At 37.4% G+C, this 12,764-nt stretch overlaps 1 long non-coding RNA gene across 3 annotated transcripts; it reads left to right on the top strand.

Moving 5' to 3' along the window:
- The first annotated feature begins 3,125 nt into the window (after positions 1 to 3,125).
- Positions 3,126 to 11,724, top strand: LOC104086095 (uncharacterized). 3 transcript variants are annotated; one of them, XR_011407953.1, is made up of 6 exons: positions 3,126 to 3,494; positions 4,150 to 4,272; positions 6,634 to 6,979; positions 7,335 to 7,399; positions 7,868 to 7,969; positions 11,444 to 11,724. It is a non-coding gene; the product is annotated as an uncharacterized lncRNA (long non-coding RNA). The 3 variants fall into 3 exon arrangements; XR_684019.3 differs by lacking the exon at positions 6,634 to 6,979 and having other exon boundaries at positions 3,130 to 3,494; XR_684020.4 differs by lacking the exons at positions 6,634 to 6,979; positions 7,868 to 7,969 and having other exon boundaries at positions 3,130 to 3,494.
- The last annotated feature ends 1,040 nt before the right edge of the window (positions 11,725 to 12,764 follow it).

Raw genomic sequence — 12,764 nt, 5'->3', positions numbered from 1 at the left:
ACAATGTGAAAAATATTGAGGTGAGTACAATTGTATTATCTTACCTCTGTGTGCAAATCAAAAATAAAATATTTTTGAGAGCATCATTAGTAAAATCGAGGAAGGGTGGGTCATAAGGCCCACACCTGAAACTACATGTGCCGGTGTAGGGGTGGATTGTGGTTATTCCCCTTATTTGATATAAAATTGTGATATTTTTTCCCTTCATTGGGATGAACTGGTAATAATTGTGGAAGGAAAAAGTCAACCCACACGTCATATGTGGGAAGACGACCTAGCTGATTGGGTGAAGATCGGACTCCATGTTGCGCACATGGTGGTATTACTCTTGGTAATAATTTTCTTTCACATCACCTGTCAAACACATTGTCCGTGGGGAGATGATCTAGCCGATCGGGCGTGATCGGACTCCGTGCTAACAAAGACGGTGTAATATCGGTGCTAATGATCTCCCAACCAAAAATTATATATGAAGTTCGTATTTTGAAAATTATTATATTTTAACTGGACATTTGGATATTGTTGATTGTGACTTTCTATCTCTATGTGTTGCCTTTTCTTATATGGGCATTCTATTTTGAAAGAGCACTTTTAGCTATACATACTAGTGCTATTCGACAGTACTAACGTCTCTTTTGCCGGGGGCGCTGCATCTTTAGTGGATGCAGGTGGTTCTACAACAGGTGGCATTGATCAGTGATAGCAGTACATTCTTTTCAGCTGATTTGGTGAGCCCCACTTTATTTCGGGGTCATATATCTTTTGTTTCTCATGTATTGTATTTTGAGGTATAGCCGGGGCCTTGTTGCCGGTATTTCTATATTACTCTTCTATTCTACTTAGAGGCTCCGTAGACATGTTGTGGGTTGTGGTTGATGTTGGGAATTGAACTAGAAATGTTGATATTTGGAAATCATATTTTTCATTAATTATATAAACTCGTAATATTTTGGAAATTATGAATGAAGCTGCTAATGGGAATGAAATGGAAGTTATTAATGAAATATTTTCAGCGTTGATTAATAGAGTACATCTCCTCTTTATTCATGGATGAGTTTGGATAGAAGGTGATAACAAGCTTGCTCGGTCGGGTTCTCTTGGTTGAGCGTCAGTCGCGCTCCTCAATTTTGGGGTGTGACATCACCAAAGGATCATTAGTGATTGATAAAGGAGTTTCTCTATACACGTTGTGCAAGACAACCACTAAGATATGTGAAAGTGGATTACATATGGTTGTAGATGACACACTTGCTATTCTATGGCACCGTAAAATAGGCTATATGAGTGAGAAGGGATTGCAGATCCTAGCCAAGAAGTCATTTATTCCCTTTGCAAAAGTACAACTGTGAATTCTTGTGATTATTATTTTTTTGGAAAACAACATAGGGTATCATTTCAAGCAACTCATGGAAGATAACTGAATATACTAGATTTAGTATATTTTGATGTTTGTGGTCCAACGGATAAAGAATTAATGGGAGGTAACAAATATTTTCTCACATTTATTAATGATGCTTCATGAAAATTGTGAGTTTATTTCTTGAGAACAAAAGATCAGGTATTTTATTTTCCATAAATTCCATACTTTGGTGGAAAAGGGAGACGGGTCAATAATTGCAGTATCTCAGGACAGACAATGGAGAAGAGTATACTTGAAAGGAGTTTGAAGACTACTGCTCAAGCCATAGAATCAGACATGAGATAATATTTCATAACACAATGGTGTAGCTGAAAGGATAAATCACACCATTGTCGAAAAAGTGAGAAGTATGCTCAAAATGGCAAAACTACCTAAGTCGTTTTGGGCTAAGGCAGCTTGCACAACCTGTTACCTGATTAACAGAAGTCCATCAACTCCATTGGAGTTTAACATTATAGAGAAAGTCTGGACCAACAAAGATGTGTCCTACTCCCATAAGAAAGCGCTCGGATGTAAAGCTTTTGCGCATGTATCCAAAGAGCAGAGAACAAAGCTAAATGACAAAGTTATTCCTTGCATCTTCATCGGTTATGAAAATGCGAAGTTCGGTTACAGATTGTGGAACCCAGAAACGAAGAATATTATTAGCAAAAGAGATGTGATTTTCAGAGAAGATGTGGCCGAGATTGATGGAGTTCAATCAACAAAGATAAAAAATGATAATGATACAATTACTAACTTTATTACTGTTGAAGAATATTTAACTAAATAAAAGTGTGTTCTCTCCAACAACTTAAGCTTTTAGATGAAATTGTCACACACTTCAACATGGTATCAAAGCAGACTGATGTCCTGGGTTCGAGTCTCATGGCCACCCAATATCAAAAAGAATTTTCACGTGCTTGGCTCATAAAAAAGAAGCACGCCCGCACGTGAGGGGGCGTGTTGAAGAATATTTTAGTAAATAAAAGTGTGTTCTCTTTAACAGCTTAAACTTTTAGATGAGATAGTCACTCACTTCAACAATTACCTCATACTATACGTGTACGTAATCCTTCCACATGTGAAGAACAACACATGGAAGGTGTAGATGGAGAGGTTGATGAACACGGGAGCATCAGAGTCCGTGAGAGGAAGAAAAAGAAAATGCAAGAACAACAAGGAAAAGGACAACAATCATTGAAAAGATCTAAAAGAGAGAAGGTACGCCACTACAAAAAAATAGTGAATTCACGGCAATTTAAATACGGCGGTTTTAAAAAACCTCCGCAATATGCATATATTACGGCACTTTCGGAACTGTTATATTTTTCATTTAAAAACGGCGGTTCTATACATAAAATTACGGTCTTGAACAGATGCCATGTTATTTTAATTTTTCACATATTAAAAGACCAAGTATGAACTCTCGCATTGGTATTAATTTTTCACATATTAAAAGACCAAGTAAGTTTCTATGAATATGCGTCATTTTTTTTTATTTTGATCATTTTATTATCGTATTATTTCTCTGTTACTTTTACATGTTTTTTCGTATCATTTTATTATCGTATTATTATCGTATTGATCATTGTGATGCTTATATTTTTTTGAGCTAAAAATCTATTAAAAATAATTTATCTATATTCACAAAATAAGGGATAACGTCCGCTTACAAATTATACTCTGCTTACAAATTATACTCCACCGACGTGGAATTATAGCGGGTGTTGTTGTTCCCATATTAAAAGACCAAGACTTCTCGCTCTTACCGATTAGAACTCCCTCCCGTCACTCTTCCACCCCCAATTTATTAAACCATATTTTATGCAATTTCTCTCTCTCCCTCCCACCAACTTAGAGCAAATTATCGGCGGTGTATCGGCAGATTGTTGTCAAGTTTCTCTTCTCTCCTCTCTTATTCTTTCATTCCCACTTCTCGCCAAGGCCCTCGATTGGCCTGTGAGACGGTGGCGTTGATTGCGAAGAAACTACGAAGCTTCTGTTGCCCGATGAAGTCCGTTGGCAAGGAGTTCTTCCTCCCCCGTTGTGCTTTTATGATGTCAACTCCCATCTCCAAACAAGGTTTAGCCAGGTCCTCTCTATTTCTCTATGTTTTGATTACTTATTCATGTGGATCTAAGGTTTCACTGTTGGTTCGCATTTTCTCTGTCAATATAGTTGGTGGATCTTTCGTTAACTTGCTTTTTTCTTCTTCAAAGATTGTATATATTTTCTGCTAGAAGGAATGGTTTCATTTGTGGTTAAAAATTAGCTGACAAGCAAGAGATATGTATAGAATAAGAGGTTTTTTGGTCATTACTACTATATGATCCAATGGAACTGTGAAATTCACTTGTATTGGTCGAAGGATTGGATTGTTCTTATAGAATTGACTATAGTACATGTGAAGTGATATTATTCTGTTTTTCTTCCTAGGTGATAAGAGAATGACATTTTTTATAGAAAGAAAGATGTGCTTGCCGCTTCTTCCTTTTTCCCCGGCTTCGCAAATTAATAAGGATTTTGTTTCAATTTTAATTCCACTCATATTTTCTTGTGTTTTTACCGTTCCTTGCGTGGTTTTGGTACTTAGAATTTGCACGATTAGTTCTTAACTTTTTTTTCTAGTACTCTACTATGAGATACTGAAAGCTGAAGTGAGAAATTGTCCTTTTATGTTTGTCCATAAGATATTTGATATTTATTTTAAGTAAACCTCACCGACATCTCTTGCTCATGGATGGTAGGTGAGAGCTGAAGAGCTTGAATTATCATCGGCTATTTGGATATGTCAACCTAAAAAAAAAAAGCATTAACAAAAAAGAAAAATATTGACAATGTGGAGTTGGATATGCGCAACATGCAAATAGGTATGCTGATAATGTAGCTACTTTATGCTTTAGTTTGGTGTGCCTGATCTATTTGGTATTATTTAATGGTGCAAGTAGCTCTCCAGTGTAATTCTTTAGCTCATCAATTTTTTCGTGTTGAATAACATTCTTTTTCTCTAGGTCACTATCTCAAGGATGACATTGTCATTCTTGAATGTGCTGGTTAGAAGACATAGACGAAAAGTGTGAATAGGTTGTTTAGCTCTTGCATATAAACTAATATCAATGTATGGTTGAACATTTGTTGGTCCTCTACATATTGACATATTAGATTAGTATTAGTTGTATTGAGAAACCTATTATGACAAAGAAAAGTTGTAGGAAGAATTAACTACATCCTTAGCAACTTTAATTATATGTAGATAGAATTTGCAACTTTTAATTTGAGATATTCATTCAGGGAGCTTGTTTTCCCCTTTACTCTTAGATTTCCTTTATATCCGGCTTCTTCTGATTTCCGTTTGTGTTCTTTTTGCACTTCTATTGCATTCAATTCCCTTTTGCACATCTTTACCATGTAAATGCTTATTGATATTTTGAATGTCATAAGGTTCAGTTCATTGTTTCAAGTTTCAAATTCAACTTTTTCATTTTATGTTTAGTTCATGTGTTAAATGTTGACCTACGGGTTAATATGGACTACTTATTGGAAGTTTGATAGCAAGAGAGGAAATTCTCTGAGGAAAAAGAACAAATAAGTCTTCTCTAATTTGTACAGATAATTCTATTTTTTTTTAACTCTTTCTCTTGATCCTTATCTTGAATGGTTAAAGGAGTTGGCTAAAGATTCTGCAGCTTATATCTGCCACGTACAACCTATTCAGCAGTTTAGGAAATGTGAATATATTTATGTGTACCGTGACCCTTTGACATGCTTGCTAATTGAGATAGAAAATTTTATATTTCGTATTTAGGGGTGGCAAGTGGGCCATTGTGTCATTTGGCACTTGCATGCAAAATTTGAGGTCATTAGAAGTTGTTTAGGCTTGTTCGACGTATGTTTTGAATTTGAGAATTTGAATTAGTTCCTTAGGCTTGAATTGAGTGCGATTAATAGTTTTGATGTTGTTTCTTGTGATTTAAGGCTTCGAGTTGGTTCATGTTATATTTTGGGATTGGTTGGTATGGTTGGACGGGGTCCCGGGGCCTTAGGTGTGTTTCAGATTGGTTTCGGCTTCTTTGGATTTGTGTTGCATGGCTGAAGGGATGTTGAATATAGTGTATTCGCACCTGCGGAGGACCTTTCACAGATGCATGTCAGTAGGTGCAGGCAAGGAGTCTCAGAAGTGGGCTAGGTTGGAGTTGGGGAAAATCACAGGTGCGAGGGCCTCGGCGCAAGAGTGGGACCACATCTACAGTAGATGCGCAAGCACGGATGCGTGCATTGGGCCGCATAAGCGTAATTCCGGAGGATGGACTAGTATCGCAGAAGCGATATTATGACCACAAATGCAGAACCGCAGATGCGTTTATATGGCCGCAGATGCGAAATTACTGGTAGACTTTTATATTCGAAGGGTTGATTGTTTTCTCATTTTTGGAATTGTGGAGCTCGGTCTAGGGCGATTTTTGGAGTGTTTTTCATAACCATTTTTTGGACTATGTTATTGGAGAGTGGGATTTGATGATTTGAGGGTCGATTTGTGATTGGAATTAGATGAAACACATAAATTTGGACTCATATCGAAATGAGTGTTCGAAATTTGTGAGTTTGGTCGGGTTCTAAGTGTGGGCCTAGGGTTGACTTTTTGATTTTTGTTAAAAATCTTAGCTTTATCAATTGGAATCGGTTCCTATGACTTTTATTGATTATATTAAGTTGTTTTGGAACGATTCGAGTCGTCCGGAGGTTTATCCACGTGGGAAGGGCTTGTTAGAATAGTGATTTGGCTTGCTTGAGGTAAGTATCTTACCTAAATTTGGTTGAGGCACTGCTTGCCTGAGTTATTTGTGATAGTTACATGCTATGTGTAGCACATATGTGTGGGATTGAGCCCATGTGCGAGCACTAGAGTATTTATCCATGCTTGGGGTAGTACTTAGGCTATGGCATGCCTTGAATTGATTGCCAAGCTTTATGCTGTGATGTTCTCATATTTGTAACCTTGTTGTGATCTATTTGATCCATGTTTGAGGTTACATAGAGGCTAATCTCCTGATTGAACTTGATATTTGCTATTTCTGTGATGAAATTGCCGATTTGAGCTATGATAGCTTACTTGCACATGCATACACCTTAGCATGTCATTTATACCAGTCCAGGAGTATGAAATATGCTATTTATTGATCATATACATATATTCTTGTATATTTGCTTATGTGTGATATGATTTGGACTAGATGCATGTGACCACGCCGGACGGATTATGTTGTTATGCATGTGACCACGCCAGGCGGATTGTGTTGTTATGCTTGTGACCACGTCGGGCAGATTGTGTTATGCCTGTGACCACGTCAGGCAGATTGTATTGTTATGCCTGTGACCACGCCGGGCAGATCCGTGAAATTGAGCATGTGACCACTTCGGGCAGATTATGATATTTATCCTGTGACGATGCCGGGTGGAGTATGATTATTGCAAGTGACTACGCCGTGCATCGTGTGGTTATGGTTCCAACCCCCTAGGGTCACCCTTTCATGCGCCTTCTTGATTGTGTACACACGAATTTGAGAAAAACTATCAATGGTTGGTACGATTATGGAAAGTTTGAGGAAAATCTGGCCGGTGTTATTTGGTTATTGCATTTCATCTTTATTTGCAATTTTCTTGGTTATTTACCTGATTTACTTGCTTATCATCTTTATGTGCTGGATTATTGGCTGAGTAGAGTACTTGAAATTGTGTACACCAAGATTGCTCTTTTTGTGCCTTATGACTTGATCATGTTATTGTTTTGTACTTGTTGAATTTATGAACTCTACAAGTTATAACGAGTATGATTTATAATTCTCTGCTTTTACCTCGCCGAGGTTAATTATGATACCTGCTGAGTCCATGGGGTCAATTGTACTCATACTATACTCTGCACCTAATTGTACAGATTCAGGTGTCGAACCAGTCATCGGTAGCCAAGGCGTTTAGTTGAGTTGATCACCGACAGATGAGGTAGAGCTTCATTCTCGACTGCAGTCTTGTCATCTCTTTCCATATTGTACTATTGTCTTTATTGTAGACAATATTCTCATTTAGCTTTCGGACTTTTATTTTTTTTCGTTTTAGAGCTCATGACTCTGTGTTTACCAATTCTGGGAGATTTATCATTTAATGACGGTATTATGCTATATTAAGGTTTTAGCTTATGTTAATTATGTCATTTTTGCTATTATGGTTTACTATTGTTATGTACGGCTTACCTAGCAAGTGCATTAGGCGCCATCATGACTGGTTGAGATTTTAGATCGTGATAGATCTATGCAAAGATTTTTGTCGACATGAACTCTATATGAAAATTGGAGATAGATAAGTTTTCTTCTGTTTACACTGCAAATTACTTTAGTTCGCACAAGGTGTGATGTCATGGATGACATCATGTAAGTCATTTCTCTCTTATAACTAGCATGCTTTTTATTTCAGTTGAAGACACATCAAACAAAGAGAGTAAGAGAGCAATTCACAAGTAAGAAGAAATATACTCTATGGAAAAAAAATAAAGAGTTTGAGCAGTATTGTAGTGAGGTAAGAAAATTAAAAGAATGTTATTTTTTTTCTCCACATAAAATCTTGGTGTCGTTGTTTCTCTTATTATTATTGTTGCTTCCTGTATTTTAGTAATCAACTTTTATTACAGTCGTATACTGTGAATATTATTTTTTGGGGTTTTATTTACCAATAATTGGCATCAGAGAACATCATCTGCTCATTTACAAAAATATTATTACTGGTCGGCTTTTTATGTCACCAAACAAAATGTCAAAAGTAAAATATGAAATGATAAGATTCCACGGTAATAATAGTTTCTCCATATGAAAAAAAAGGATGAAAGACATACTCATCCAACAAGAGTTAGGTATTGCACTAGATGACAAAGAGGCAAAGCCAGAAACCATGAAAGCTGAGGATTGGGCAGTCATGGATAAGAAAACGACTAATGCAATCAAATTGCACTTGTCTGATGATGTGCTCAATAATGTTGGAGATGAAAATAACGCATGTGGTATTTGGAAAAGACTAGAAAGTATATATATGTCTAAATCCTTAACGAATAAGGTTTTTTTTGAGAAAGCAACTTTATGCCATCTATATGAGTGAACGTACAAATTTATTGTCCCATTTAAAATTGCTTAATGGATTAGTCACACAGCTGGCAAATATCGAAGAACCAATCAGTGAAGTAGATAAGGATATATTGCTTCTAAATTAGTTGCCATCTTCCTATGATAACTTGGCAACAAACATCTTACATGGTAAAGATACCATCGAATTAAAGGAGGTCACATCAGCCATCCTACTCAATGATAAGATAATGAAGAATCCTAAAAACCAGGGACATGCTCTTATCATGGAAAACAATGGAAGAAGTCTTCATAAAGCTTCGAGTACCCGTGATAAATCGAAAGGTCATGGAAAGTCCAAAAATCGGTCAAAAGGTAAAAAGTACTACAGTTACGGTCAACTTGATCACTTCAAAAGAGATTTCCCAAAGTAAAGTCGAGGCAAAAGTAGTGGCCAGAAGAATGATGACAACACAACTACTGAAGTGTTGTAACGATCCGATCGGTCGTTTTGTGTATTTGAGCCTCATTCTCTTATTTATTACATTCTCTATGTTCATTTTATGTTTCGTAACTTGCGGGGTTGGTTAGTTTGGTTCGCGGAACGTTTTGGAGGGAGTTGGAACACTTGATTTCATTATTGGAGGCTTAAGTTATAAGAGTTGACCGATGTTTGAATTTTATGTAGATGGTCTCGGATTTGTATTTTGAGCTTTCCAATAGGTTTGCATGGTGATTTTGGACTTAAACGTATGTCTGAATTTGGATTTGGAAGCTCCTAAGTCGATTTGGTTCTTTTTGGCGAAAGTTGGCAATTTAAAGGTTTAGAAGGTTCATAGGTTTGATCGGGAGTTGATTTGAAGTTTATGAACTTAAGAGTTTGATCTTGATCGGAGATTTGCAGTTTTGATGCTATTTTGTGTGGTTAAGGCCTCGAGTAGGTCAGTATTATGTTTTGAGATTAGCTGGTGTGGTTGGACGGGGTCCCAATGGCCTCGGGTATGTTTCAGATGGGTTTCAGACCATTTCTCTCATGTTTGGAATTACTGGTTTTCTGATGATGGTGTCTTCATCGAGATCGTAGAAGGTCTCACACGATCGTTTATTGTGTTTGGGTGGAAGGTGGATCTTTCTCTTCGCGTTCGCGAAAGTTGGACGCGATTGCGATCCTTTAGGAGCTGAAGCGGTGCGTTCGCGTAGCGTGTGAGTCAGGCGGGGTAGGCAGGTTGATTTTGCCTTCGTATTCGTGGAAGGGACCTACGTTCACATAGGCTTGGCTACTGGTGAAATGTGATCACAGTCCTGGGGCCGCATTAGCGTAGGGTATTTTGGAAGGCAAAAGATTTTGTACTTTGCGATCACAAAGTATACAATTGGGTTGATCTTTACTCATTTTATTATATTTTACGATATGGTGTTCGGATTTGGGCGATGTTTGGGGCGATTTTCGCGATTTGGATTGGGGTAAGTATTTTTGTCTCGGATTTTGTTATTATTCATAATTCCTTACTTGATTTTGGCTTTTGATTGGTGATTCTAATAGGAAAAATTGGAGATTTTGGTAAAAACTTATCAAAGTGAAAATTCAAGATTTGAACCCCGATTTGGAGTCAAATTTGGATGAAAATGGTATGGTTGAACTCGTATTGGAATGGATGTTTAATATTTTTGAGTTTTTTCAGGTTCCGGGTGCGGGCCCGGGGTTGAATTTGTATATTTATTAAAGAGCGTATCTTTATTGTTTGGAATTATTTGCTACGGACTTATTTCATAACATTGAGTTGTTTTTTGCTAGATTCAAGCCGTTTGGAGGTTGATTCACACGGGAAAGCATTTCTAGAGTATTGATTTGGATCGCTTGATGTAACTATATTACTTAAACATGGTTGAGGCACTAGTTTCCTGTGTTATTAGTGTTGGCTATGCGCTATGGGTAGCGCACATGTGAGGGGATTGAGCCCATGTGCGTGTACCGGAGTATTATCCATGCTCGGGGTAGTGATTAGGCTACTATATGCCCTAAATTGATTGCTAAGCTTCATGTTATCATACTTCTTATGATGTACCCCCTTTCAGCTATTTGAATCATGTTAGAGATTACCTGTTGGTTGATATCCTGTTCAAAATGTTACTTTCTATTCTTGTGGAGTAATCGCCTGGTCTGAACTATGGAAGTACACTTCACACATGCCTACACCTTAGCATGTCACTTATATTAGTCCTTGAGTATGTAACTTTATATCCATTGTTCATATACATGTATTCTTCTATATGCTTTCTATGTGGTATGGACTGGCTTCATAGCACGTGAGCGGTTCCTGCGGATATGAGTTGTGTTAGCACATGTGGTGGTTATCTATATGGCACATGAATTGTTCGTGCAACATGTGGCTAAGGATCCATCCCCCTAGGGTCACCCTCTCATGTGTCTTTCTTGATGGTGTACACATGGTATGAGGAAAACCTATTAGCATTTGTTTTGGTTTATTGCATCTCTTCTCTATTTGCAATTTCCTTAGATGTATACATGATTTATTGCATCTTTTATTAGTTTGCAATTTTCTTGGATGTATACATGATTTATTCGCATATATTCTCTATATGCTGTTTAGTTTTATTAGGGGGAGAATGGTACATCTCTTCTCTATTTGTTTACTTGTGCATACGAGACTTGATCATATATGCATATCTTCTCTATATGATGGGTTGTTAACTGATACATGGCACATTATCTCTTGGGCACCGAGATGACCTTATTTGTGATTTATGCCTTGTTGATATTATTGTTGTGTACTTGTGAAATTCAATAATTGAGCAGGTTATTAGCGAGTATCATTAATAAATCTTGCCTCTATTACCTCGCCGCTGTTAGTTATGATACTTGCTCAATACATGGGGTCGGTTATACTCATACGTCACTCTACACTTAATTGTGCAGATGCAGGTATTGGACCGAGCCGAGAGTCATTGTGATTGTTGTTGTGAGTAGCCGAAAGACGAGGTAGAGCTGCATTTTGACTGCAGACTTTGGCATCTCATTCCATTTCAGTTGTTGTTGTTATTATCCATACAATATTTTAATTTGTATTTAAAGACTTGTACTTCTATTGTAGAGCTCGTGACTCTGTATTACTAGTTCTGTGAGATTTATGTATTGATGTAGTCATTTATGTCCATTGACTTCGAATTTATATTATTTACTTTAATTCTGTTATCTTATTCTATTTTGTTTTGTTCGGCTTGCCTAGAAAGTGAGTTAGGCGCCATTACGACTGGTTTGTAGTTTTTGGGTCGTGACAAGTTGGTATCAGAGTCCTATTTTCATAGGTTGTAGGGGTCATGCGAAAGTTTAGTAGAGTCTTGCGGTTCAGTACAGAGACGTTTGTATTTATTTTTAAGTGGCTACCGAACCGTTAGGAAAATGTTTGCTTTCTTTCATTCTCTATCGTGCTGATTTATTTATTCTCGAGTTTGAATTTTATTTTTCTATTCTCTCACAGATGGTGAGAACACGTGCTACAGTGACTGATGGTGTTGCCCCCAAGGCCGGTTTTATGAAAGGCCGGGGCAGAGGCAGAGGAGCACGTACCGTAGCTAGAGATCATGCTAGAGCAGCAAGTAGGGAGCCACCAGTAGCTCCAGACGATGAGTATATCCCCCTGATCATGATGAGTTGGTGGGACTGATGGTGCCTAACTCACTTGCTAGGCAAGCTAACATAACATAAGCGAAATATAATGATAGAAATAGTGGAAATAGCATAAGTCTAAAGCCAACAAAATAAATGAACTGCATCGATAAGTACACTCCCCCAGAACTGGTAAATATAGAGCCATGATCTCTAAATTGAAGTACACATCTGGAACACAGAATGAGATACTGTCTGAAAGTAAACAATAGTACTAAAATGACAAGAAACGCCCAAAGGCTGCGTTCAAGATGTAGCTCTAACCCGTCCCTCGAAGATGCTCATAACAACAACTCACAGCTAGCTACGACTCGGTCCAATACTTGGATCTGTAAAATTAAGTACAGAGTGTAGTATTAATACAACCGACCCCATGTACTTAGCAAGTATCATAACTAACCTCGGCGAGGTAATAGAAGCAAGAATTATTAATGATACTCGCTAATTACGTGAACAGTTCATAATTCTCAAAAGAATAGAATAATAACATCATCAAGTCATAAGTCAGAGAATAAGCCTCCTCGGTGCACAAGATAATGTAGCACGTTCTGCTTCAATTAGTCAACCCATC

This window comes from Nicotiana tomentosiformis, chromosome 5, assembly GCF_000390325.3.
Source record: "Nicotiana tomentosiformis chromosome 5, ASM39032v3, whole genome shotgun sequence".
Taxonomy (NCBI): Eukaryota; Viridiplantae; Streptophyta; class Magnoliopsida; order Solanales; family Solanaceae; genus Nicotiana; species Nicotiana tomentosiformis.
This window is presented reverse-complemented; position numbering and strand designations above follow the sequence as displayed.